Raw genomic sequence first — 25,252 nt, 5'->3', positions numbered from 1 at the left:
GGACTCCGAGGCACTTGAGCGGTCTTATTCTTGCTACAATCCCGTCGTTGATGCATGCATTGGCGCATAGACTGCGGTCTCAACGGTCCTTGGGCTCGCAGTTGGTTCCCTGAGGTATATTATATAGCCCGAAAATTGGTTCAGCGCATCGAGTATATTTTGTGTCCTGCCGTGAGTACACCAAGACAGAAGTACAACATCGGCATGGTTGCGATTGAGGGGCTTGACTGGATTCATCGCGCCCTACGTCCATGAAGTGATATTTGAGTTAAGTTTACCAGAGCACTTGACTCTTGACTGTGCTAAGGTGCTGTACTTTTATTTGTGCGGGAAGAGCCTTTTTATTTTTTTTTATACATTTTAACGTCTCACAATAATGTACCTTCCTCTTTCGCAGGTTCAGGAGCGGAAGCTACCGAATGATGCGAACCCTTTCCACAGGAGCGGTCAGCATGACAGGTTCGTTCTCCTGTGAGTAGTTTATGATATTGCCCGTAAGTGAAACAAGAAAATGACGTGACATAAACAAGAGGTTCTCCCGAGCACCTTCAATGCAAAGCATGGTGCCATTTTGTGTCTGGGCAATAATGTATTTTTATGCGTTAGTATTCTAGGCCCAAAGACGAAAAATGCGTGTAACCCATGTGTGAGACGGGGAGGCGAGCTCCGAACCGATGAGAACGAGCGATAATACAGCGGAGAAGAAAGAGGACACGTGACGTCAGCCTGCATCACGCCTGCGCAGTGGGTAGCGCTATGTGTATCTTCGCGCGTAGCTCGGCGCGGGGGTGTTTTGGTTATTAGGCTGGCAGCGGGGCGATGGAAGCGGAAGTACGCATCGTTCGTACGTATCGTAAGCGTAAACGCAAAAAGAAAACGCAATGCGTTTGTGCAGACTATCGCTGCATTGAGCGTAAAGTACGCAACGTTTGCTGGCAGCATGGGCGTAAATGTTGGAGGGTCCGCAACTTCTACGACAAGCACAGGTACGACTGTTACGGCGGAGCCAATGGGCAGAGGAGTGTCGGTTTGCACTTTCCGGTCACGGGCCTTCCGGCCTCCCCAGATGATTTTTCATCCGGTCACCGCCATCGCAGGCATCCGCTGATGCAACGTCGTAGAACAACGCGGTATCGCTAGTCTTCAGCTACGCATAAAGACTGTGGAAATCTCCGTCAACGGCTATATCGAGGAAGATTTGACGAGCCCACATTGTTCTACGACGCCTGCGTCTGCGTCAGTTATCTCGTAGACGATGATAAGCTCATTTTGGGCTTGAAGAGTCTCGACCCCCACCAATAGCAGCTTGCTTATCGGCGCCATGATGAAACATGCGAAACGCAGTTGCCCCAGAGCGGTGATTGACTAGTCGTAAAATCCGTATCTTACCGAAGGGCTCAATGCAAGCTTAGTCGGTCGCTAGCTGCGTATACGGAAGTTCCAGCAGTTGCGCAGATTGCGATAAATACGCCACTTACTGAGGATGCGACTGTAGTCTGAACGCGGCCTAAGGCTCTCAAGCTTGCATTAATAAATAAAGAAAAATAGAATCAATCCCCACTCGTGCGTGACTTTTGGCTGTCATTTTCTGATAGCGGATCAGCGGAGCTAAATTCTTGTTGACATGAACCACCTGTCGGTAACGCAATTATAACTGAACTTGGTCAGAGCACATAATGCACGTGATAAGCCAATGGGGGGAGGGGGGGGGGGGGCTATAGTTGAGGATTCGGATAATAATCGCTTGTGATGGGCGAGCTTAAGTATCAGTTTGACATCATTCGAAAAGACCTTCCTCTTCCTGTACATAATGAAATGATGATTATGAAGAATGTGACGCCATGGTGTTATTGTAGGTTCTTGCACCAGCCGCAGGAGAAATGCTTCTGAACCGAGTATGGTCACCACTTCTTCAGCTTATTTTTGCTGCTTTTGGACAAAATTTCGGCAACGTAATCGGCAAAACACGTGTACTTATGACTAAGCTTGTGTGGTTTAAGAACTGGGGCAAAAGAGGCGTTCAAGACCTTTCGCTTCACTACGGCTTATAAAAATAACGCATAAAAATAAAAAGAAAAGCGAGATGCTAGCACCCCAAAGTGCATCGCATCTCTCTCTGTCGCTTTCTCTTTCTCTCTCTCTCTCACTCAACAAAAATACCAACCCGCCGTGGAAAACAACCTTTCAAATGAGCGGAGAATTACGAATGCAGATATAACGCTTCAGATATCAGAAGTTCACCCATCGCTAAAAAAAACTGTTCCTCTAAAACTTCGTACTAAAGTGAACCGTCTGTAATGGCGTGATTACGCTTTAAGCTTAACAAATGGAAGGGAGCGGTGACACTATATCCTCCTCCTGCACGCGAAGCAGTTAAATCACCCGCGCAACAAGCAGAGGGATGATGGCATGTTTCCTGAATACTTGAGTGGCTCCGCAATCGTGAAACTACAGCGGACGTGGTTGCCTGATCTGACCACCAAGATTAATGATTTTTCTGCTCCTTGCGGCTTCGCGAAAACGAGCCTTTCGAGAGGCAAAAAACGCACAACTCCACCACGGCGGTGAGGACGCGGGCTAAGAGATCCTTTTCCTCCACGCGACTCGAACCGCGGTTCCTCGGAAGTAAGAGTTCCGTCCCCGCGACACTAACTGGATCTGATCGATACGTCTGGCTCGAGCGAAATCGAGACGGCGTGCTCTCCTGCCAACCTGCGAGTCCCCGAGCTCTGCGGAGCTGTCCATTAGCGCCAGCAAATGGCACGGGACACAGGACACACACACACATACAAAAAAAAAAGGGTTGGCAGGATGAACAAACGAGACGGAATAGTTCTCGCGCGGTTTGCGGTTGCGCTTTTATGCCGTCATGCCTCGCACTCGGCGCACGCAATGTCATGATCACGAAACTATGGACGGAAATATCAGCTACGTTTAAAAGAAAAATCGGAGATTGAGAGAGAGAGAAAATGCTGATGGGTGTTCCCACCAGATTTGTACGTACCAGAACCGGATGACGGCCCCACGAGTACTGTGAAGACAGGGAAAGGCATACCAATAAATGTCCCGTAAAAGCTCGCGCACACCCAAGGCTTACAGTGGCCTCCCCTCATTTGTTTTCTTTAGAGCGAAGCTGTCTATGGCTGGGGCCCCGGGGCTTTTCGTGCCAGTCAGCAGAATTCGGCGCAAACGCCAACTTTATCGCGAGCGCATCTTAATTTCAGCGTAATAGACAAAGACGGGAGGTACAGAAGACGACAAAACGACGCTGTACTCACAACTAGGTTTATTGAAAAGAAAATGGAAACATAAGTACTACGACTGAACCCACGTGCTCTTACATCATGACGTACATCTACTTTATAACAAACTTATTATTAACGCACGGACCAAACCAAAAACCTAAATTCTGTTTTTGTGCAGTGTTATTGACGGTTCGCTGATACACACTTCTCCAGTTTTTCTAATATGATATGCCTCGATGATGTCCCTAGTGATGTGATTGCCGTGCACCGAAAGAATGGTGTTTTCTTGAAAAAGCGGAGCACACCCGCGTTCAGAACAATGCTTGCTGACGTGTGAATATGTCTTGTGTTGGAGGGAGTTTTTGTGCTCTAACGATCTGTGATATAACAAAATTTGTGTTCTAACAAAAACTCACTCACGTGGGTTCGGTCGTAGTACTTAATTTTGCGTTTTCTTTTCAATAAACGTAGTTGTGTGTACAGCGTCGTCCTGTCGTCTTCTTTACCTCATGTCTTTGTTCGTTACGCGGAAGTTCAAGATGCATAACCAGTACCAACTCGCCTTAAATGTTCATCCTTTTAGCGCGAGTGCCGTGTAGCCCTCAATATAGCTAACTTGGGAAAAAAATACACTGCAGTTGGAAGCTAAGACGACGCTATCATAACGTTGACTTTCATTTGCTTTTCATATTTGTTTGGTTCGCCGGAATGTTGTAGGCGATTGGGAATGCCCGTTTGCTTTCAATACATGGTCTTCGACCGGAGATGTATGGTTACCGAAAAGTACTTTATTTGTGCTTTAACAGAACTGCTCGACAACAAACTATATGACATTGGACTGCTTAAACGCTACGTGATCGTAGAAAATTTTATCTCAGCGCGTACTGTGGGTAACTGTCACTGGCGGTTTTAACGGAAATAACCTGAAGCGCCCTATCCGAAGAGCTATTCCAGCCCACCACAAACCTACCATGTAATAGACAGCCCATGTTTGCCTCTTAGTGTAGAGCTGGAGTCCTGTAAGATTTATATAACTCAGGCGTACGCAAAATCGCAAATTACGAACAATCGTATGTTGTGTATTTCGCTCGTTTTGCTTCTCCGTGCAACCGCGTTCACAGCATGTTTTGAGGGCATTTTTTTTAAGTGAAAGCTGTCTTAGTGGAACCGATGGCGTTCTTTCAAAGCATTAAGGCATTTTCCCATAAACCGGTTGGTCGACCTAAGAGCTCTGATAAAATTTCTGGACGCACTTCCCGTACGCGAAACCGGGAGTCCATTGAGTCAAAACGGTAACTCGAAAATCGTGAAAAAGGAACGGTTCTAGATAAGACAATACACGCATCGACCACAAAGAAGGAGCGCAATATTATACCTTTATCTCGTAAAACACGCATCGGTATACATTTATTCGTTCGTAGATGCGTTTACTCAGTGCGAAAAAAATTGTCGCATGGGATCATTCTTCGTTTGCGGTTTAAATCTTTGAAGATTTGACGATTGATTGGACGCTCTTTCAGCGAAGTTTGTACGTCATTTTAGCTTTAGTACTTCTCTCAACTTTCTTTAAGGAGGGGATGGTAATTTTGTGTGTGTGTGTGTGTGTGTGTGTGTGTTTCTGATGTGGCGCCGCTGGTTAAAGTTATCAGCAACGTTACGCACGGCTTCGTACGGATTGCGTGGCAAATTATGTAGTCTTATCGTCCTGGCAAAATATGTTTGTTTTTGCTAGAATGGTTGTTTTGGAGTTCGCTCACTCCAATGCTCGCAGGAGATATTGACGCGGGCCTCATATCACATCCCACTCCTTATAGTAAGAAAACAAAACAGCTGTTCTTCAAACCTAACCTAACCTAAATGTTATATCGCGCTATTATTTGCAACGACTACTGCTATCGTTTCATAACTATGAGCTCTCGCGCCATACTTGGTCAATATTTGGCTACTTTTAACCAAGCTTCGATCGACTTTCAACTGCGTTCACCTTTGTTTTTCTTCGTCGCTTTATTTATTACAAGGTTGGATGCAGCTAGGGCTTTCCGCGTACCAGGCCGGTAGCCAACACTGTTCAAAGGGACTATTTTAAGTATGGCCTTCTCTCTAAAGTTCGATGACAGCCGCAGTTGCCAAACGCTCTCCACGATTGTCTTTGTCAACGCTGGATCATACAAGAAGTTAGGTGAGCTCCTTCTTCTTGGGAAATTTTCGGAGCGGGATTCGCGACAAACGCAACTTCCTACAAAAGTTTTCTAATCATTCTCTTGTATGTGTGCGAACTGAAAAACAGCCTTTCGTGAGCTTTCAATTAACACACAAGAAATGAAGAAAGGAAGGGGCTATGCTATCTGATTATATTTATCGAAAAAAAAAATCGTAGCAGAAGGTCTGTTGAAACATTTAGTGACATTTACAGATAAATTTCCAAGCGTCAGCTTAAGTGACGTACAACTGCCTATACAACACAACTACCTACAAGCAACCTACATAGATCTTGTGATCGTGCGCCCATCTGTTCAGTGAAGCTGTTATGGATACGACCCAGCAGTCAGGCTCTGGCGACTATAGCGTAGACCAACAATTTTCAGCTTATAGAAAAAAATTATAAGAAACAAGAAAAATGTCCTAGCGCTTCATATTTTCATATAAATGGCCTGTATTGCCTCTGAAAAAATGTCGTGCCAGCAATGCGTTCGCGTTCAGAGGTTATGCCGAATTTTATGAGATCGGTGTGTGCTTGTCTCTGTAAGCGGGCTTTCCCACAGGATGGTTACACAGTGGAGCATGGCCATCTGCGGACAGCCATCTACAGCCCAACTTTGTACTCAGACACACCGCCGCCGCCTCTTTTTCAAGTGGGGGATACTCCTCTCAGGGCGCGGGGTTTCTCTCCCATCTGACATTGCGCAATGCCTCGCGCTCTTCGGCTGACCGTGCTCTCCTTCTTCGTCTGCGAATCGGCTGTCACCACTGCGCGGAAAGAAGTCACAGGCTTGGCATCGCCAGTTCACTCGCCTGCCCACACGGTCCTGCAATAGATACACTCGCGCATGCACTGTGCGAGTGTGCACATCATTCGCAGGCTCGATCAGAGCTGAGAGCGTCGTATGCGAAACTGGGACTGACTTCATGCACCTCATCAAACCTGTTGTTCCCGCATTGTCACAAATCAAATCGCAAAAAAGCGTTCCGAGCCCTGCTGGACTTTTTAAAGGACACGGGACTCTCGGACCGGCTATGATGCCGCCAGTACTGTCCATGCTGCGCGGCTTGTGCACCGATTTCTTATTCTCCCTTTCTATCTTTTTTTCTGTCCACCCTCTTTCCTGTCTATTCCCCTCCTAGACTCAGTCTTGATTGAGGTGTCCTCAACCCGAGAGGCAGTTATCGGCTGAGTCGGCTTTCGTTTCTCTTCTAATAAAGCAACTCTCTCTCTCTCTCTCTCTCTCTCTCTCTCTCTCTCTCTCTCTCTCTCTCTCTCTCTCTCTCTCTCTCTCTCTCTCTCTCTCTCTCTCTCTCTCTCTCTCTCTCTCGGCGGCCACCTGTACGGCCCACTATAGGCACGCCAATGTCTTTACGTACCAATCGTCTATGTCCTTTTTCTGTGACGTAGAAATCGCGCCACTGCCTTTATAATTCAGCATAGCAAATCTATACCTATTTAAAGAAGTGCAAAATACACTGACTGAATGAACCATTCATCAACGGAAAAATTACGTCTTTTGCGAATTTATTACTGACTATTAAGCCAGTTGGTATACCAACTTGTTTTTGCTTAGAAATGCTACCCATGCAAATGTCAAAAAACCAATTTAAGAATTTCGTCCTAACATATATCTAGAGAAGCGAACAAAATTTCTTTAATAACACCCTTCTGGAAGTTGAATTTAGCTAAATTTTCACGCTTTCGAAAAGCGCGCGCCATCTGTTCAGCCTTTTGCAACCACACGCTTCCCGTAGGAACCCATGTTATTTGTAACAAAATTGTGACTGATGGTTATAGATTACGCTACTGAGATGACAGTTCTTATGGGTAAGTAGTCGCTTGAGCGCACTATCTTTGTACAATTCGTTTCTGGATAGTTCCCCGCAGGGGCACCTTGAGTAATCTTGGTGACAGTATTGGCGACACCGCGGAACCCGAGCCCCCAAACATAAGCTGGATCCAACCGTGCGGATGTGTTTTAAGGTGAAGGGTAGAAACTTCAAACGGTGGCCGTCGGAGCCCAGGTCAAGCTCCGGCGGATGGGCTTCCTGCCTGTTTACCAGGCAGGGAGCTCCGGGATCTCTGAAGCTATCAGGGTAAGGTTTGAGAAGAAAGTACCCCCGTCCCCTGCTTTTTTACAATGCCTCATGGATAAATCAACCCCCCCCCCCCGTAAACCTGATTGGTTCCTGAAAAGTGGCCGCACCGGTGTTGCCTACCCACCCCTTCCAATTTTCACTCTCCCGAAACCTGATAATTATCCCCGAATCTTGATTAGCGAATCCCTTGAAAAAGACAAGCCTGTTGCCTCAATGCCCGTGTTTCGGATTTCAAAATTCATGGAAGAAATTATCGGAGAACACTACAAAGCCAAAAAGAAGAGAACTGAAGAGCTGCTGGTAGAAGTCACCACCCAGCAACAGGCCATAAATCTCCTGAGCCAGACCCGTATTGCCGATCTGCGCATCAAGGTCACGCCCTACCGCAGCCTCAACAGCTCGCAATGCGTGATCTCGGCGCCATATCCGGCAAACGAGACGGAAGCCGATCTTCTAAAAGGCCTGAAAAAACGGGGTGTAACGGCAGTCAGGCGAATATCCATAAGACGAGATTATAAGAAAATACCTACCAGGCACATCATCCTCACGATCGACCGTTTAACTCTTCCAGACCATATCAATGCAGGATTCATCCGGCGCTCCGTCCGAGCGTACATCCCGAATCCGCGGCGCTGTTACAAGTGCCAACGGTTCGGGCATGGTACCGACTCGTGTCGGGACCAACTAACATGCGCCAAGTGCGCGCAACAAGGTCATCCCGCCGATAACTGCCCCTCGAATCAATTGCTTTGCATGAACTGCCAAGGTCCGCACGGTGGGTATTCTCGAGCCTGCGAGACATTCAAACTCGAAAAGAAAATCATCAACATCAAAGTCACGGAAAACATCACCTCCCCAGAGGCGCGAAAGAGGTTCGCCTCTTTCCCCCTGGGGAGGTACGCCGACGCAGCTCGCCGGGGGGCGGATAGGCGTCTGGTTTCGGTGGGGGACCCAGTACCGCGAGTCGTACCTGGCCCCGCTTCCGCCCCCCCCCTTCCCCTCGGGTTGCCTCTCGCGGCCCGCCCCGCCCCCACACCACTTGCTGAGCCTGCAGCGGCTGTGGTGGCAACCACGTCAGTTGGGGTGCCGCTTCATCCACTGCTTCCTCTCCACCGGCCCAAAGCACACGTAAGGGCAGTTCCACCATCCCATCCGCATCAGTTCCACCCCCGCCGCACCGCCTCTGCCCCCCGGGGCGCTCCTGACACCCTCCGCGGTCGCGGCTCCAACGAAGGGCACCAGGAAGGGTGCCAAGTCCAAGGGGTCCGGTCCGCCGGCTAGTCCCCACAAATCGGATGACGAGATGGATGTGGGACCTTTCTGTCTGCTTCGCAGAGGAAGGAGCGGGTCCCTTCATCCAAACCTCCAGACAGGCGGAAAAAACCTCCTCCGAGAATTCAAGCCCCGAAAGACAATACATAAACAACACTCTCCAGTCGATCTGAACACTTAATAATGGGAAGAGAAAATATTGTTCAATGAAACTGCAGAGGCATTTTAAATAATCTTGACGACGTGTACGATATTCTGCATGCTAATCAGCCAAGTGCAATGTGTGTCCAAGAAACACATTTAAATTCCAATCATACAAATTTCTTAAATAGCTATGTGGTATTCAGAAAGGATAGGGTTGGCTGCACACACTCTTTTGGTGGTGTGGCCATAATCAACCGGAAATCCTTAGCATGCCACCCTGTCACCTTGAACACTGTCCTTGAGGCTGTTGCAATTCGCACAACAATATTTAATCGGTTTATAACAGTATGCTACGTTTACATTCGTCCTGATTTTGCTCTTTCGAGCTCTGAATCCGAGGCGCTGGTTGACCAGCTTCCCGAACCATATATCCTCACAGGCGACCTTAATGCGCACAATTCTCTTTGGGGCTCTACTCGCACGGATGCCCGAGGTCGCCTCATAGAGAAATTTCTTACATCTTCAGGAGCATGCATCTTCAACAGAAATAAGCCCACATACTTTGATATAGGACACAACACACACTCATATCTTGACTTGGATATTGGCTCCGCATTTCTCTTTCCTCTTCTCGAGTGGGGTGTGGGCATACGGCAGTGACCACTTCCCCACCTCAGTAACATATATACCTCAAGGCCCACGCAGTCCATCTTCCCATAATAGGTTCAATGAAGCAAGAGCTAACTGGAATACATTTACAGAGACATCCAAACTGCACTACACAACCATAAGACACCTGCTCATTGAAGAAGCTTCCCAACTACTCACGGCGCACATTTTCGACGACGCCGAAAAGTCCATTCTCCACGCATCTGGTGCCCCGCGCAACCAGAGGAGGCCGTGGTGGAATGTGGATTGTAGGCGGGCGCGATAGGCCCAGAACAAAGCGTGGAGTATCCTTTTCGGTACCCCAGATCGGGTAACCTCCTTTTGTTCAAACGGGCCAATGCGTTTGGAAAATGTGAGCGCCGTGAGGCAAAACTAGAGGGTTGGCACATCTTCTTGACATTCATTAATTCATGCACAGACACACACAAAGTCTGTACACACATACGTAAGCTCAAAGGACAACAGATACACAGCCTGCCCCGGGTTAGCACAACAGGGGACACACTTGAAAACCAGGCTAACACACTTACACAACACTTCGAACACGTGTCCAGTTCAGCACACTACACATACACTTTCATGCAACATAAAACATGTGCAGAAAAGAAGTCCCTGCGGGATAGCAACATGTCGCACACTTCCTACAATTCTCCTTTTTCAATGCATGATCTGAAGGCAGCCCTGACCACATGTAAGCCTTCAGCTCTAGGTGCAGACAAAATTATATACACCATGATACAACACCTACACTCAGACAGCCTTGAAACACTTCTACATCTATACAATAAAATATGGCTTTCGCGGCACATTCCACGCTCTTGGAGGGAGGCCGTAGTAGTGGCTTTCCTGAAAGAAGGCAAGGACCCTTCCTCTCCTGCCAGTTATCGGCCCATTGGTTTGACAAGCTGCCTGTGCAAGCTCCTCGAGAAGATGATAAACGGGAGGCTCGTGTACTTTCTTGAGTACAATGGTCTTCTCGAGAGCTGCCAGGCAAGCTTCAGGGCAGGGCGATCCACTAACGATCAACTTGTAGCGCTCGAGTCATACATAAAGGATGCTTTTATTCATAAAAGGTTCTTACGCAACAGCGATTTTTGACCTTCAGAAGGCCTATGACACCGCCTGGTGCTACGGGATCCTCAGTGACCTGAAGTCATTTGGTGGCTCAGGCAACATGATGAACACTCTTGCTAGTTATTTGTCCGAAGGAACATTTCATGTGAGAGTTGGTAGCGCACTCTCAATGGTTCATGTGCAAGAAAACGGTGTTGCGCAAGGGGCAGTTCTAAGTTGCACTCTGTTCATAGTTAAGATGAACTCTCTTGGGAAAGCATTGCCACCTACAATTTCTTATTCAATTTATGTAGACGACGTCCAGGTATCTTTTAAATCATGCAGTATGTCCATCTGTGAGTGTCAAGACCAGCTCTGTGTAAAAAAACTAGCCAGCTGGGCAGACAAGAACGGTTTTAAACTTAACCCAGAAAAAGCACTTGTGTTGTCTTCTCCAGGAAGCGTGGGATCCATCCGGAACCAGACATTACTCTATATGGCGTCTCGATTTCCGTTAAAAAAGAACACAAGTTTCGAAGTATAGTGTTTGATGAAAAACCCACATTCATTCCTCACATTGAACAACTTAAGCATAAATGCCTAAAAGTAATCAACATTCTTAAAATTCTCTCACATCAGTCCTATGGAACTGACAAGCAACTCCTTTTACGTATTTTTCCCAGCCTGGTGGGGTTTCGATTGGACAATGGAAGTGTCGTTTATGGGTCTGCAACAAAAACGGCTCTAAAAATGCTCGACCCAGTGCTGCATCTGGGGCTTCGCCTTGCATGTGGTGCTTTTCGCACTAGCCCAGTCCAGAACCTCTACGCCGAGTGTGATAAATGGTCCCTATATCACCAGAGGATTTACATGGACTTGTTGTGTGCCTCAAAAAACGTGGTCCTGACTAACTAACCTTTTAATTCCACCATTAATAATACATCCTCACAAAAACTGTTTTTAAATCGTCCTTCCATCTCTCTGCCTTTTTCGCTTAGGGTAAGAGAGGAAGCCTCTGAGCTCAAGGTCCCCTTTTTAGACATTCACAAGACACCCATCACTGATTTTATACCACCATGGAATCTGCGCCCTGTGTTCTGTGACCTCTCTTTTACGCAGCTTGATAAAATAAGGCACCAAGAATTGCGATTCTGCAGCATTTCGTGTTTCTGTAGGATAAATACCGGTGTGCAGAATTTTATAGGGATGCCTCAAATACTGCTACCGTTGTGTCTTTTGCTGCGCACGGACAGAACTTTCGTGCCTGACAAACGATGAATGTCCAGAACTGTATTTTTACAGCTGAAGCATGCGGCATCTTAATGGTTTTAGATCTCATTGTCGAACACAAAATACCAAAGTACATCGTGTACACGGACTCCCTCAGCGTTGTACGTGTGCTGTCTTCTAACAGACAGTCTAAAAACGATGTAGTTAATCTTATTTTTAAGGCTATTCTGTCCCCATGTACCGCCAACCTTGATATAACTATACGCTGGGTTCCAGGCCACTGTGGGATCGTCGGGAATGAGGTCACTGATGAAATGACTGCCGGTGCTGCACACAAGACACAGTTGATATAACAACAGTACCGTACAATGACATGAAGCCACACATTCGACAACAAACTTCGTAAATCATGGCAAGCAGATTGGAGTGAACAGATAGACAACAAATTACTCGTAATTAAACACCACACTTGAGAGCATACTCCACCGACACACGAAACAGAGACACAGAAGTCGCTTTGGCTAGGCTACGGTATTATTATGCTGCTGATATTATTACTACTTAGCACTAGTAGTAATAATATCAGCAGCAGCGATCGTCTAAAAGTATAAACTCAAAGCAAAAAATCCTAGCCCTTCGATCCTGTTCTGACACTCTGATGGTATTTGCGATGCTAGAGTTTAGCTATTTTGTGATCTACAGGCAGTACCCGCCGATGCCGGGCTGGGCCACTATATTACAACTATATTACAACTAATATTACAACTATCAATATTAGTACTAGTAATAGCTAGTACTGTCAATCATAGTAATAGTACTAGTAATAGCAATAACCGGAGTATCGAAGTGCAGCACAAGACGAGGGACGGAAACACAGAAGACGACACACTGAGGGCTTCTACATGCGTTTCTGTCCCTGGTCTTATGCTGCACTTCGATACTTTGCTATTTACCAACTCGCCCAAACCAACACTCTGCTGAGTGGAATAGCTTATGGAATAGCCTTCCTGATAGCATTGCTGCTGAAAATAATCAGGAAACATTTCGTCATCTTCTACACGAGCACTTGCAGAGTAGCACATATAATTAGGCATCATCTTGTTTCCTTCACTGGGCAAGGTGTTGAATCGCTCGGGTTTTCAATCTAATCTATTTTTCCCCTTGCCTTCAGCTTTTTTCTATGCGTCTCAGGGGTACGCTATCTGTTGCAAATATGTTAATTCTTTTTTCGCATTTTCTACCGCCAAAAGTTATTGTGAGATTTGTACCTTTCATTTGATGTGGTTCGTGTGCTTTGAACATTGTAGTACTTTTTGCGTTATTTCCCTGTAATGTACTTATCCGTTATTTTCCCTTGTTTTTCTCTGATTTTGCCTTGTGTGTACTGAAGTTTTTGGTTCTTTACAATCTTTTCTGCCGAGTGTTGGCTGCTTGTACATTCTGTAATTTTCATGTAACCCCCCTTACTCAATGCCCCCGGGCCTGTAAGGTATTTTAAATAAATAAATAAATAAAAAAGTAGTAACCTGACTAGTATTACTACTGCTACTACTACTACTAAGTAATAACACTACTTCAATTACTTCAGATAAAGGCTAGGAAAGCGAATGTGACGCTACCGGTCTCACGCAAGCACGGGTTAGGTGCAGCCTATAACTCTTAGACAGCGACACAGAAAGAAGTAACCAACAACATTTCGCTTCCTCAGCTTCGAATAGTGAGGCTGAGCATCCACGTGGACATGGCGATAATTGCCACTTACGAAGGCATAACATCCTCCGCGCTAACCACGGAGCGACGCAGGCTCCGCAAAGCCATCTCGCGCCTTGCAGGCTTAGGTGCACCAAGCCATAAGGATCAACAGCAGCAATAATCGGACGGCCCTCGACCGAGCAGCGGGCGCTGGCATTCCGGTCACGACAGTTTAAAGGTTCGCCCGGGTCTCCGTGTGGTCAGGGGGGGAGACGAGCGTTTGGTCGTTTCGATCAGCGCCTCCGGATCCTGCGCTACGTACAAGCGGCGAAAACCGGGCAGCGCCTATCTCTCGCGTCGGTCGCCCCCACCGCTAGCGCCGCATCTCTCGCTCCGGCGGCCATAAGTCAAGGGCCCTTCCGAGTCCTTCTTCCACGAGAATAAAAAAAGGAGCAAGTATGACGAAGAAGGTCGCAGAACAGCGCCGCAAGGGAAGTTGCCCCGCTTAAGCGCGCCTGTGTGCGTGTGTGTGTGTCGGTACAGGAGTTCCGGTGGCAGCAGAGGCGGCCGCTAAATGAACGCTGAACGCGCAGGCGACGGCCTGCATCTTAATCCGGCAAACGGCCCGGGCCTACTCGGTTCAGGGAAAGGACCGTTCCTTCTCGGTTGCGGCTTTTTTCTCTGGTCGCGGCCACCTCGGAGAAGGTCTCCGCCGCGCTGTTCTCGCAGGTCTCGCTTTGCCCTGCGTGCGCCGACTACGCCGGTACTGAGTCTGCCACCTTTACTTTTGTTTTTCTCCTCCGCCCGTGAAGAACGCGAGCTTTCACTGCAATGGACAGCCCCGCTTGCAATCAAGGCTGGGAACGTTTTCGGCCGGTTCCCGAAACGGCAATTGCTCTTTCTCTCGATTCCCTGCGCGCTGTTTGTTGTCGGACTGTTAGGGATGAGAATAAACGAAGCTTAGGAAACAAAATAGCCAACGCGTGGGTACAGCGAAACGAGTCGGTCTTCATTGATCTTTGAATAAAAAACCAGGCGCGGGGGGGGGGGGGGGGGGGGGGACCAAACATTATTTAACGAAAAACCTTAAGAAGCCAATCAAATACTTTCGGGTCGCATTTCCAATTTTTAACACGAACGTGTTTTATGTTTGGATTCACGAAGATTTCACTTACGTCATATCTGTCACGGAAATGACGCCAGTACAACGAAGCAAGCGGCCTGTAAAGAATCTTCTTGAAGGGAAGCAACCTTTAGTACTAAAGACAACGTTATACTTAGGGTTGTTCGTTTTCGGGTCATATATTTAAACACGAAAGTGTTTTATGCCGGGATACACCAAGATTTCACTGAGGTCATATCCGTCACGGAAATAACGTCAGTACACCTTTGCCGAAGCGACCCGCCAGCAGGACGTCGCTCGCCAAGCACACTTAGAAGACAGCCGCCTACCCGCAAATTATGCTCATTTCGCTGCGGATTTCGCTCCACATTTCGCTTTCGTGTTTTACCTATTCCTATTGAAGAAAAATAAACCACAGTTTTTTTTCAAAAGCAACTTCTATGCCAAATGAATTGTTTGCTTTACTCAGGAAACATTTTTCTACAATGTGAAACCTCTATTTGTCATGAACAATGTACTAAGATTTTGCCTCCAATAAACAGACGATCAGCGATTTGATGTTCAGCCAATTCATCACCTGTTTTGCACCCAAGGGACGGAAATCTATATTAACGGATGAGGTATAGTTGCAGTCTATGTAAGTGACTGCATTAAATGCTTACAGGCGTTTATAGCACAGCGCTGACATTAAAGAATGGGACAATTAAAAGTGGAAGACCAACGATTCAGTGCTTTGACTGAGACTTGCCAATACTGACGCACAGGGTACCGTGAGGACTACTGTATACGTACGTAACAAAAACCAAGCCAGTTACACAATACATTGACACACACTACACGGGCGAAAACGTTTTTCACTATTTGCCGCCTCTGTCCATACATTAGCAAGTGTACGTCAGCCTCAAGATGCTGCATTTAATGACGTAGGAAAACCATCGCCCACACACAGACTTAAATATTTTTAGACAAATGCACAGCTTTTACTTGAACACCCTCTGTATCCGTCCTCTTCGTTGCATGCACCTTACTCAGGACATAAAAAATTGCAAGTACAGTTAAACCTGGATGTAACGAACCCCTACGCAACGAATTCCTGTAATTAACGAAATTTTGAATTCCCCATTGCCAGCCCCACTGAAACCCATTTGTTTGCGACCTTTGTGTACCGAAGTCGTTGCGACGGTTAACCTTTGATGTAACGAATTCGCTACGCTTATAAGGCGTCTTTTTTGCCCTTTTTCGACAAAGCAGCTGAAGAAATGCACTAATTTAGCGAACTTCAACCGCACCGGAAACTACCGTGCATTTCCAGAGTCAATACGGTGCTAGGCCTGCCTGTCGGCACGCGGTCGCGAGTCTCTACTGCTATGCGGTCCGGTTCGTCGGTGAGGAGTTCTGCTGCCAGAAAACAAAAAACTTCGATCTTTTCAAGACAAACTCGCAATTTTAAGTGCTTTCTCCGCCGGCGAGAAAGAGTAACGTCGCTACCGGCTATACAGTATCCCAGCTGGCACCCTCTCAACAATTTTGAGTGCGGAAAAGAACATCAAGTCTGCAAAAACACGCCCTTTCACCATGAGTTTGTTGGTCCTCAAATGGGTTAAGGCTCTGAAATGTGTCAAAATGCGTGTGATAGTTAAGTTGCTCTTGTTAATATGGTGGTAAGTGACCTTGCCTCTTTGGCGTGCCGTGTAGTGAGTCTAGTGACTACGCCTGCGGGAAAGCAGCAGGTGCAACTGACGCAGTTTTTCACTGTGGAGTCAACACTTTAAGGGTGAGTTCACCATCACTTATGTCAAGTATTTCGGTTTAGTTTCTGCTTCATTCACACGAGCCTTAACTCAAAACCTGCCTGTAACGAAATCCTGGATGTAACGAAAAAATTCGAATGTTTGTCAACTTCGTTACATCCAGATTTAACTGTAGCCAGCTTTTATTTATTTATTTATTTATTTATTTATTTATTTATTTATTTATTTATTTATTTATTTATTTATTTATTTACAGTATACTGCGGTCACGGAGGACCATGCAGGTGGGAACATGGTGATGCAGATATACAATTTATGTGGCACGGCAGACGCCACATGCAGCACAAGCCCCAGAAGTAACAAATAGAGAAGGAATAGACGTATCGGCGTAACTAGAAACATTTAAAAATGAAAGCTTAGTTACCACTGCTAAATTTGGTGAAAAAAATTTCTTGCAAACATACATTAAGAGAAATTCATCGTAGGATAGTGGCCCGAGGAAGCCATAAATGGTATCCGAAATACAAAACAACAAGCAACGAAAAATTCGTCCAGGGCACAATGTTTGTGGCGCCTATGATTAGCCTGTTTTGAATACTCCTCCATTAAGACGGGAATACAGTGCTCTGGTGCTGTTTAACAGAACTGTCTTCGCTTTTCTTACCTCAACCGGATAAGCACTTGTGGCGTTTACTGTAGACGTGTGCATTTTTTAAATAGCTGACTTGTTCAGTTCAAACGTTTACACAGCAGAATTTCACACTTATTCGCTCCCGGAAATCTGTGAATATAGTAATACAGTGTCCCACATGGCAAAGTTTGCCTTTAGTCACAGTTTGCGTGTTGCTTTGCGGCTTGGTTAATTTAATAACCATCTTAATTATTTTCATGCTCTTTTTTGTCATGTAGTCTGTGGTAATGGCTCTGGTTCTATGTTTTCATGTCAGTCTGCAAGAAATACATAGTGCCTGCAAGAAATACGTGGTCTAATTTATGTAAGTGACAAATTTTTACAGCGCAACTGTTAAGGTGTCATTAAACGTGACCGCGATGATGTGACTAAATCTTTGCCACGCGGATTCTGACAGCTGCCCCTCCGAACAGAGGGCGAGGGTGTGGCCTTACCCATCTCCTCCCTAGGGTGCCACCAGGGGGGCGCGCGCTGACGTGGTAGTAGGTTTTCGTTCCGGTATCCCTACTTGGCAGTGGCGCGGCGTGCTCTATCCTTACCGCTCACCTGTTTTCCGGTAAGTGCACTCGCTGTAGCGGTGGCAGGTGTTCGCTCACGTGACCTTTGGTCTTATCTTTGCCAAGCCTTTCTCTTTGTGCTAACCAACTAGGTCAACCTAATAGGAAACCTGAGCAAAAAAGAACGTGCCGGGAGCACTCCTCGTGTTTGCGGCCATCAGAAGGGCTGACAAATCTGCGAGAAAAGACTAACCATGGACTAACAGCGCTACCGTAAGGACCCAGGGGGTGTACTCGTAAAGTGGCTTCGCTCGAGAGCGTCGCTATGCGCGTGGGCCACAACCAGAGGTGCCAGGAATAAATTTATGCGTCATGCATTTGTCGTATTATCGCACGGCCACAAAATGGCAATACAGTATCCGACAGTATACGGTAGACTAATATTATACGAGAGGGAAATCTGACGCCACCGTCTAGGGGAGCGGCGCTTCAGCGAGCGTTCCGTCATATACCGGGCAGGCCCGTTCCACTTGTCCTTGGTATGGCTCACGAACTGGCTGGAAAGTTGCCTCTGGCTGCAAAAAAGCAACAATATTACTGCAGCAGATTAATGAAATTTGTTTTGTTATTACAAAATTAAAACACCAAAAAAGATTTATTTGCTAGGGATTCTATTAAAGCTTCATGCAAGATGAACAAGAAAACGATCTTACCCGTTTTTGTTGATTTCGGCTTCGAGACAAAAAAGAAGCCATGTGGCTAACCGAGCCAAGTAGGCGAGGAATGTCGCTAGGTGCAATTGCGACGTTCACGACGGTCCGCGACTGCAGCGCCAGATTTCCCTATAGTATATGTTGGTATGAAACTCTATTCTGGAGGGGAACGAAAAATATTATGAATAAAAGACAAGCCCGAAAAATCTGCGAGTCGCAAAGAGGAAGTTTATTTCGTTTAAATAGGACTGAAGAAGTCGTGAATGGTTCGCGAAGAAGTCGCGAACGTGCACGACGCGCGACACAGGACAAACCTGATGATAATGTTGCTTATAGTCAGCGTCACCTGGGGGCTAAAAAAAAAGTGGTGTCTAAAAAAAACTGGCCACGTATGACCCGTTTTCAGCATTTGAGATTTCTTCCGCCGCTGACCACATGCAAAATTATGGTCTCCAAAGTCAAAGTTCGTCACCCCGGCGGGAGTCAGGCCAATCCCCATCCAATCCGAAAGTATGCAGGTGTCTTGGGATCCAAAATGGCTTCGTCTTGTAGTTACACCGTGGCTTTGTCGCCGAAAATTTTGTCCGGAAAATCGAGCTTTTGGCTTTGTCTGAAATATCCGTAGTTCATATACATTACTCCTTTGTTACAACTGGCCATTCTTCGGCAAAGTCCGGAATATCCAGCAAGTCCAAATTTTCGGTGTTCGAAAAAACAGTCGGCTACTGTAATTGAACGCAGAAATTTGGGCTGGCTGGTAAAACCATTTCGAATTTGTAAAAAGCGTGACAAGACGGGTACACAAGAAGGGACACATGCACAGGACGAACGGTAAATGGTCGGATAATAAAACACACCTCTGCCGTACTTGCGCTGTCATCAGGCATCGCGTCAAGTGACCACACCGCAATTTTATTTAATCTGGAACGCTTTCGGCAGCATGTCTATAATTTCGTGATGAAGCCGGTGAGGTTCCTGTAACGTGACCCTTACACATCCCGTTGATTGGCTCGAAGGTAGACTAAAGGGGGGGGGGGGGGTGCGGAGGTGGAAGGCTAAATGCTGATTGACTAGTGTGTTTGCAAGGGTTATGACGGCTCGTCAAAGTTCAATAAGGGTGCTCACCGGGTGCTTATCAACACATCGCGCCGTTCTAGTAATGGTTAGGCGAAGGTCACATCCGGGGAAGCGGGGGGAGCTTCACCATCTTGCTGCGAGGGCGAGACGGCCTAGGCAACGGTCATCCCAGGGTACCGATGAACAACAAGTTTCCAGGTGAGCAGAACATCAGCAGAATTGTCGTGAACAACAGCGTTTGGCTCACCAGAACCGACGGGTGGCATTAACAGATAGAGCTGTGCAGGGGCCGAAAATTTGGGCTTGAGCCCCGCCCGGGACCGGTGCTTATCGCAGTAGGCCCGGCCCGACCCGACCAAGAATGCCGACGGGCCGGCCCGGCCCGGCCCGAGACCTTAGCCTTATGGCCCGGGCCCGGCCCGGCCCGGCTGCGTGTTTCCAACCCACGCCTGATTGGGGCACGTTTGGAAGCGAAAACTACCTAAAGGCGGTAAAATGCATCGTAAGGGAAATGATAACAGGCAAAACCAACATTAAACTGGCAAAACAACCCCAATTAACCATAACAATCATGCACATATCCCTACCGGAGCTGTCCTTCGCTCAGCTACATACGAAAGAATTCAAACAGACATAAAGGTGACCGAACCGCCCAACCTATAAAAAAAGATATTCAAGAAAAGTAGCCGAACCCGATATGGGCCACACCACTGAAAAGTAAAAAAAAAAAAAAGAGCTGCAGCTCACCTAAAGGGAACAAAACCACCCGGTATTGTTTGTAGAATTTCATAATGTTCCATAATTGAATTAAAACAAGCAATTAAAAGTAGAATGGCACCTTGGGCATTTGAACCTGATTCTTGCTATTGCTATCCAGAAATGGAACCTGTATGCCAGGGGACCAGCCGGTTCGTGTTTGTTTAAACGGGGTGTGTACTTGCTTTGTTGTTTCGTCCGTATACGTTTCCTTTTCTCAAGAGTATATAGGGCTGTCGGACTCGGTCCCTTCTTATTATCGAGACGCAAAGTACACGCGTGCATTTATGCATATTTTATCATTGCCGCTTCACTACGTTCTATATCGACTCATATCGCTTATCTATAAAGTTCCAATCATATTAAGTGTTACTGTTTAGGCGGCTGTTGGCGCATTTAAACCACCCTACTCCCCTGTTGCGCTTTTCCTTTCGTCTTCGTCTGCTGGCCACGACGCCCGAGTGCACAGGCCACCACCTCCTACCACCAGCTACGCTCGCCACGATGTTCTCCCGTCGAAACAAAGAGCAAAACTAAAGTTGAATTGTCACCTCAGTCTTTGACAGTTTCACTTTTCAGTTGCGTTTCACAGAAGGAAACGCAACTCTGAATAGGGCACTGCTACAGAAAACAGATGGAGACGCAGGTTTCTCTAGCAGCGTTTGCAGTTCAAAGTGTTCCATATTGAAAATTTGTTTTCGCCCGAACTTAGAGGTGAAAACTAGTCACGCTGAACTGTCATTCGTTGTACTTCCCTAGGCGGTGTGTCGCTGAGCCGCATATGTTGCTCAGTTCATCCCAAGACATGCAGTTACAGATCTCTCACACTTACCGGCTTGCCATACACCCACATGTTCCTCGGGGCCTAACGATAAGTTCCGTGGAATGTAAAAAGAAACCTGACCCGGGCTTTTACCGCGTCAGCAACATGTAGTTCCTGTGATATCATAGAAAACCTAAGTTTTGCTTCACTGTGCTGGGCCAGCCCGGACCGTCAGGACGGCCCGGCCCGTCCCAAGCATTTACATTTCGGTCCGAGTACGGCCCGGGCCCGGGTAAACAGTAAGTCGGGTGGGCCGAGCCCGGCCCGCGGGCCCGGCTGTGCCCGGGCTTTCGGGTAAGCCCGAGCCCATGCACACCTCTATTAACAGATGACCAACGGTAGAACCAGTGTATTGTAAGGCAGGCTGTCCGCTAGCTGTGAAATAGTCTCCAGTGGGGGCATTGGCTAATGAACATCGGCACGAGCGGTGGTGGGCTCGACAGATTAGACGGTCTGAACTAATCGGTGACAAGTGTGGTGAACAGAGGCGTGCTCAGCAGGCGAGGCAGGAATATGTGCTGAATGCAGACCGGTAACCAGGCACTGAACAGGTGGTAGGCATGGTAGGACCGTGCTGGGCTTTGTACTCTGAAAAATAGAGTGAGTGAGACAGTGCAAATTAGGTGTCCCACTTAGGTCATAAGTTTAATCAACGCACGTTTCGGCCGCACAGCGGAATTTTTTAGCTACTCGCGATACGGTTATGTGGATTTTTCTCATTTTTTTTTCTTCGTGCGGCAGTACAAAGGCGTAATGCTGTAACACGGAAACAAACAATTTTATAGTGTTATAATAATAATAACAACAACAACAATATTACTGTTGCGATTTTAATGCAAGTTTGTATATTCATTGTGGACATTGGGAGACTAAAAGCTGCACTAACGTACGTCCAGATCGTTACGATGAACCTGCAGTTCTGGCCAGCCTCATTGTGGGTGCTTCCCCTCCTCCCATCCCGTAGACTGACATAAAATAAATAAACTAAATAAAATACCACAGCAACTTTACTGTCCAACTCCTAAGCACTTTCTGCACGTACTTTATTTTAGTTACAACGCCAGCCCGTTTCACGCTCAATAATATACTCATACTGGCGCGCCATACGCGTTTTGTCGTCCTCGTACACTTGCGCGGCCCCGCAAAGCCGCTATGAAAGGCGGGAGAACCAGCTTTCCATCGTTCCCGAATCCTCGTAAATCCGTTCGATTTCATAGATGGTCTCTCAAGCGAGTTCAGCACCTCTCACTCGGCCCGGCGTCTCCGGCCAGCCTGGGACGAAAAAAAGGAAAGGAGAAACGGGGCTCGCTTCTTTTTTACGCGCGGCCTGCCCACCGGCGCAAACAAAACGCACGCAAGAAGGGCCAAGACTCAATTTCATTCCAAACCGGGATCACAGCATAAACGAACGATGCCGGGAAGCGGGCGCAGCGAGCTGCGGAAAGTATTCCGCCAAAGTAGAGCACACGTTCACGAAAAAAAGAACGAAACAAGGGAGAGTAAGCCGGGGAAAGCAGCAAAGAAATACGAGGTAGGGAAGAAGGTGGAAGCATGGGAGGGAAAGGGGAAGAGAGGGGAGGGGGGAGGGGGGAGAGACCCTTCACTTTTCAGGCGGTGCTGGGCGAAATCTAGATTGGAAGCAAACATGGCCCGTTCTAGGAGGGCGGGTGAAAGGAGACAGGGTTGGAGAGGATGACGACGTTGGCGGCGGCGGCGTCGTCAGCGGCGAGGAAAGGACGAGCGCTGCGTCTGACGCCATCGTTTCTACTACTTTCTGCCAGTGCTGCGAAGATTGGTCCTCGCGCTCCGATGCGTCCGAATCTGCCGGGAAAGGTCCGAGGGGCTGGTGGCAGGGGGAGAAGGCGGCGGAGAAAGCTCCGAGGAGGAAAGGGAGAGGCCGTAGCTGCTCGGGGAAGCGATCGTTTGCAGGGACTCGCCGGAGGAGGCCGAAGCATGAAAAAGGAATGAAAGAGCACAACGTGGCGAAAGAAACGCACCAGAGAAGAGAAGAACATCAGAAAGAGAAGGTGAAAGTTGCTCTTTTCTTGGCCGTCACCTCGTGCTACACCTTCTCGTCCGCCTTCTCCGCACACCTCTCCCGTCTGGAGTCTCGGCCAGCGTTTTACCCTTTCCTTGGCAAGCATCGTTTTCTGCTCTTCGGGCGATCCACGGCCGGCGAGAATTCGAGAAGGGCGGCAAACACACGGGAGGTGGGAGAGGGGCGGAGGTGCCTTCGGGGTACGCTCATTACGCGACCGGTGGCGCGGAGGAGAGCGCGCCAGCGCGAAAAGGTGCCGGGCCCGAAATGAGGGTCAGGGCTCTTAGTGGTTCTCGAAGAATCTCCGCTCTGACGTTTCCATTGATTGCCGCGGCCGCCGCGCCGAGTCGATGCGAAGACATAGAGGCGTGCGACAGCCAGTCAAAAGACTGGCGTGCCCCCGCTGGGTTTCTGCCGCCGCCCCTCTCCCCCGCTCGACCCTCCGCTTTCTTTCCGGATGGCCTCTCTGCGCGGTTGATTTAAAGCTACGATTGTTTTAGCGACGTATGGATGGCCACACGGGTGGCGGACAGAGTGGACAATAAGGCGGCGGCGGCAGCAGGGTAGTCACGTCACCCCGAGGGCCCTTGTGCCCGCCGTCTTTCTTTCCCCCCCTCCCCGCCTCGGTTCCTGTTTCCCGAAACTCTAACCCGGCGTCAGCGGGGGCTCTGCGCATGGCGTGGAATTTGCGTTGTTTTATTTATCTTTTTTTACAACGGTTGCTTGTCAAGCCCCGAACCCACGATGCCGAGAATAAATATTTTTATTTTCCTTAATAAGAAGAAAAATGTTGATAATTGAATAGAAAAAACGGGACCAAGTTGTTGAGTACGACGTGCTCTGTCTACGCGCCCTGGAGAAGCGTCAAGTTTACCTTCGAGATAAAAATGTATTCCGAACATCGCCGTAGAGGACTATCAGATTCGCGCCACGTTAGGCTTGAAATAGACGTAAGGTCTTTTGAACAATTCTACGTAGTGCTTTTACTATCCTTATAGCCCATGCCTGTGTTACTACCGATATATATCTCGGACATAGTAGAACCTGTTCGTAATGAGTAATGTTACCCGTATATCAACAAATGTGTTGTCATTTTCAGTACACTGCGCCACTGCAAAAGGTTGCGTTGTAGACTCTCAGTTTGCAATACTCAGTAAGTAAGAGAAGAGCCCATCGAGAGCAATGCACACAACATTTCATGCTCTGCTCGTCATTTTAGGGTGGCAAGAACAAGCCGAAAGTGCGAGAAAAGTGACGGCTGTGAGCGCGGTTCACAGCCACCAATGACAGCAGTGAGCGTATCTCTGCCTGAAGGGCCGGCCTAAGCCAAAAGTAGCGCCTTCTCCAAGCCCCCACGCGTCGCCGCTTCCCCACACCGAGTTAGTGAGTAAGCAGAAGGCAGCAAATAAAGTGATGTAAAAAAAAACTTTCAGAGTATCTTCTCCTTTCGTTGCAAATGTAGACGAAAGACGATAGTCGACTGGCGCCCATGGCGAGTAAATCCCTCCTTTATCTTTCCCGCTCACCTATCATGCTGTTCCTCTCCCGTCTTGTTCCTCCCAAGATAACAAGCTAGAGGTGTGCTCAAGTCAATTTAAATTTACCGCATTCCACTGCTCCAAGGCGGGTTCCTCATGCCAGCGCTATGTGCGGCGCAGGCGCACGTGAATCGAGGCACCCTACTACAACTTTTATAGATTCACGTTGCCCTACTCCACGAACGTTCGAAGCGGAACGTGGAACCTATCTAGTGGAACCTTTCGTTCCTGTTGCCGTTTGATTTTTTTTAATGCCGCCAGGTAGCGCGGGCAACAACAGGCGACAGTTTTCTGCAGTTTATGTACTATTTCATTTGCTATCGCAAAAACCAAGTATCCGTGAATTCTTTATTAAAGGAACACTGCAATTATCACTGATATATAGATTTTCTGCCTTATTTTTGCGTAATGTCTTGTTCTTGTTTGGCAAGTATGAACACTGACAGCGGACTTACACGTTTAGATTTGGCTGTGGGTATATAAGGCTATTGCGCAGTTTCTGTTTCACTTTGGCCGGGTGGGCGAAGCGAGTCACAGACCATGTAGTATTTAGCACAGTGCGTCTTTGTATCGGTTATTATTAAATTTTCTTTCAGACAGACAGACAGACCAGAATTTCTGCGTTGACGAAGCCCAAG

The 25,252-nt window shown here is 47.6% G+C and overlaps 1 protein-coding gene across 4 annotated transcripts in view; it reads left to right on the top strand.

Annotated features, from left to right (window-relative positions):
• The window catches only part of LOC144174341 (leucine-rich repeat, immunoglobulin-like domain and transmembrane domain-containing protein 3), a 265,557-nt gene that overhangs the window by 154,836 nt on the left and 85,469 nt on the right, over positions 1–25,252 (top strand). For 2 of the 4 annotated variants that reach the window (XM_077702990.1, XM_077702989.1), the window contains exon 2: positions 398–471. The exons of 1 other annotated variant lie outside the window; for it this stretch is intronic. The gene's annotated coding sequence lies outside the window, so the exon portion shown is untranslated. The remainder of the gene's footprint in view (positions 1–397; positions 472–25,252) is intronic. One more of the 4 variants, XM_077702992.1, reaches the window with a different exon arrangement.

The sequence above is a fragment of the Haemaphysalis longicornis genome, unplaced genomic scaffold (genome assembly GCF_048455015.1).
Source record: "Haemaphysalis longicornis isolate Haplotype H1 unplaced genomic scaffold, Haemaphysalis longicornis Haplotype H1 scaffold_3, whole genome shotgun sequence".
Taxonomy (NCBI): domain Eukaryota; kingdom Metazoa; phylum Arthropoda; class Arachnida; order Ixodida; family Ixodidae; genus Haemaphysalis; species Haemaphysalis longicornis.
This window is presented reverse-complemented; position numbering and strand designations above follow the sequence as displayed.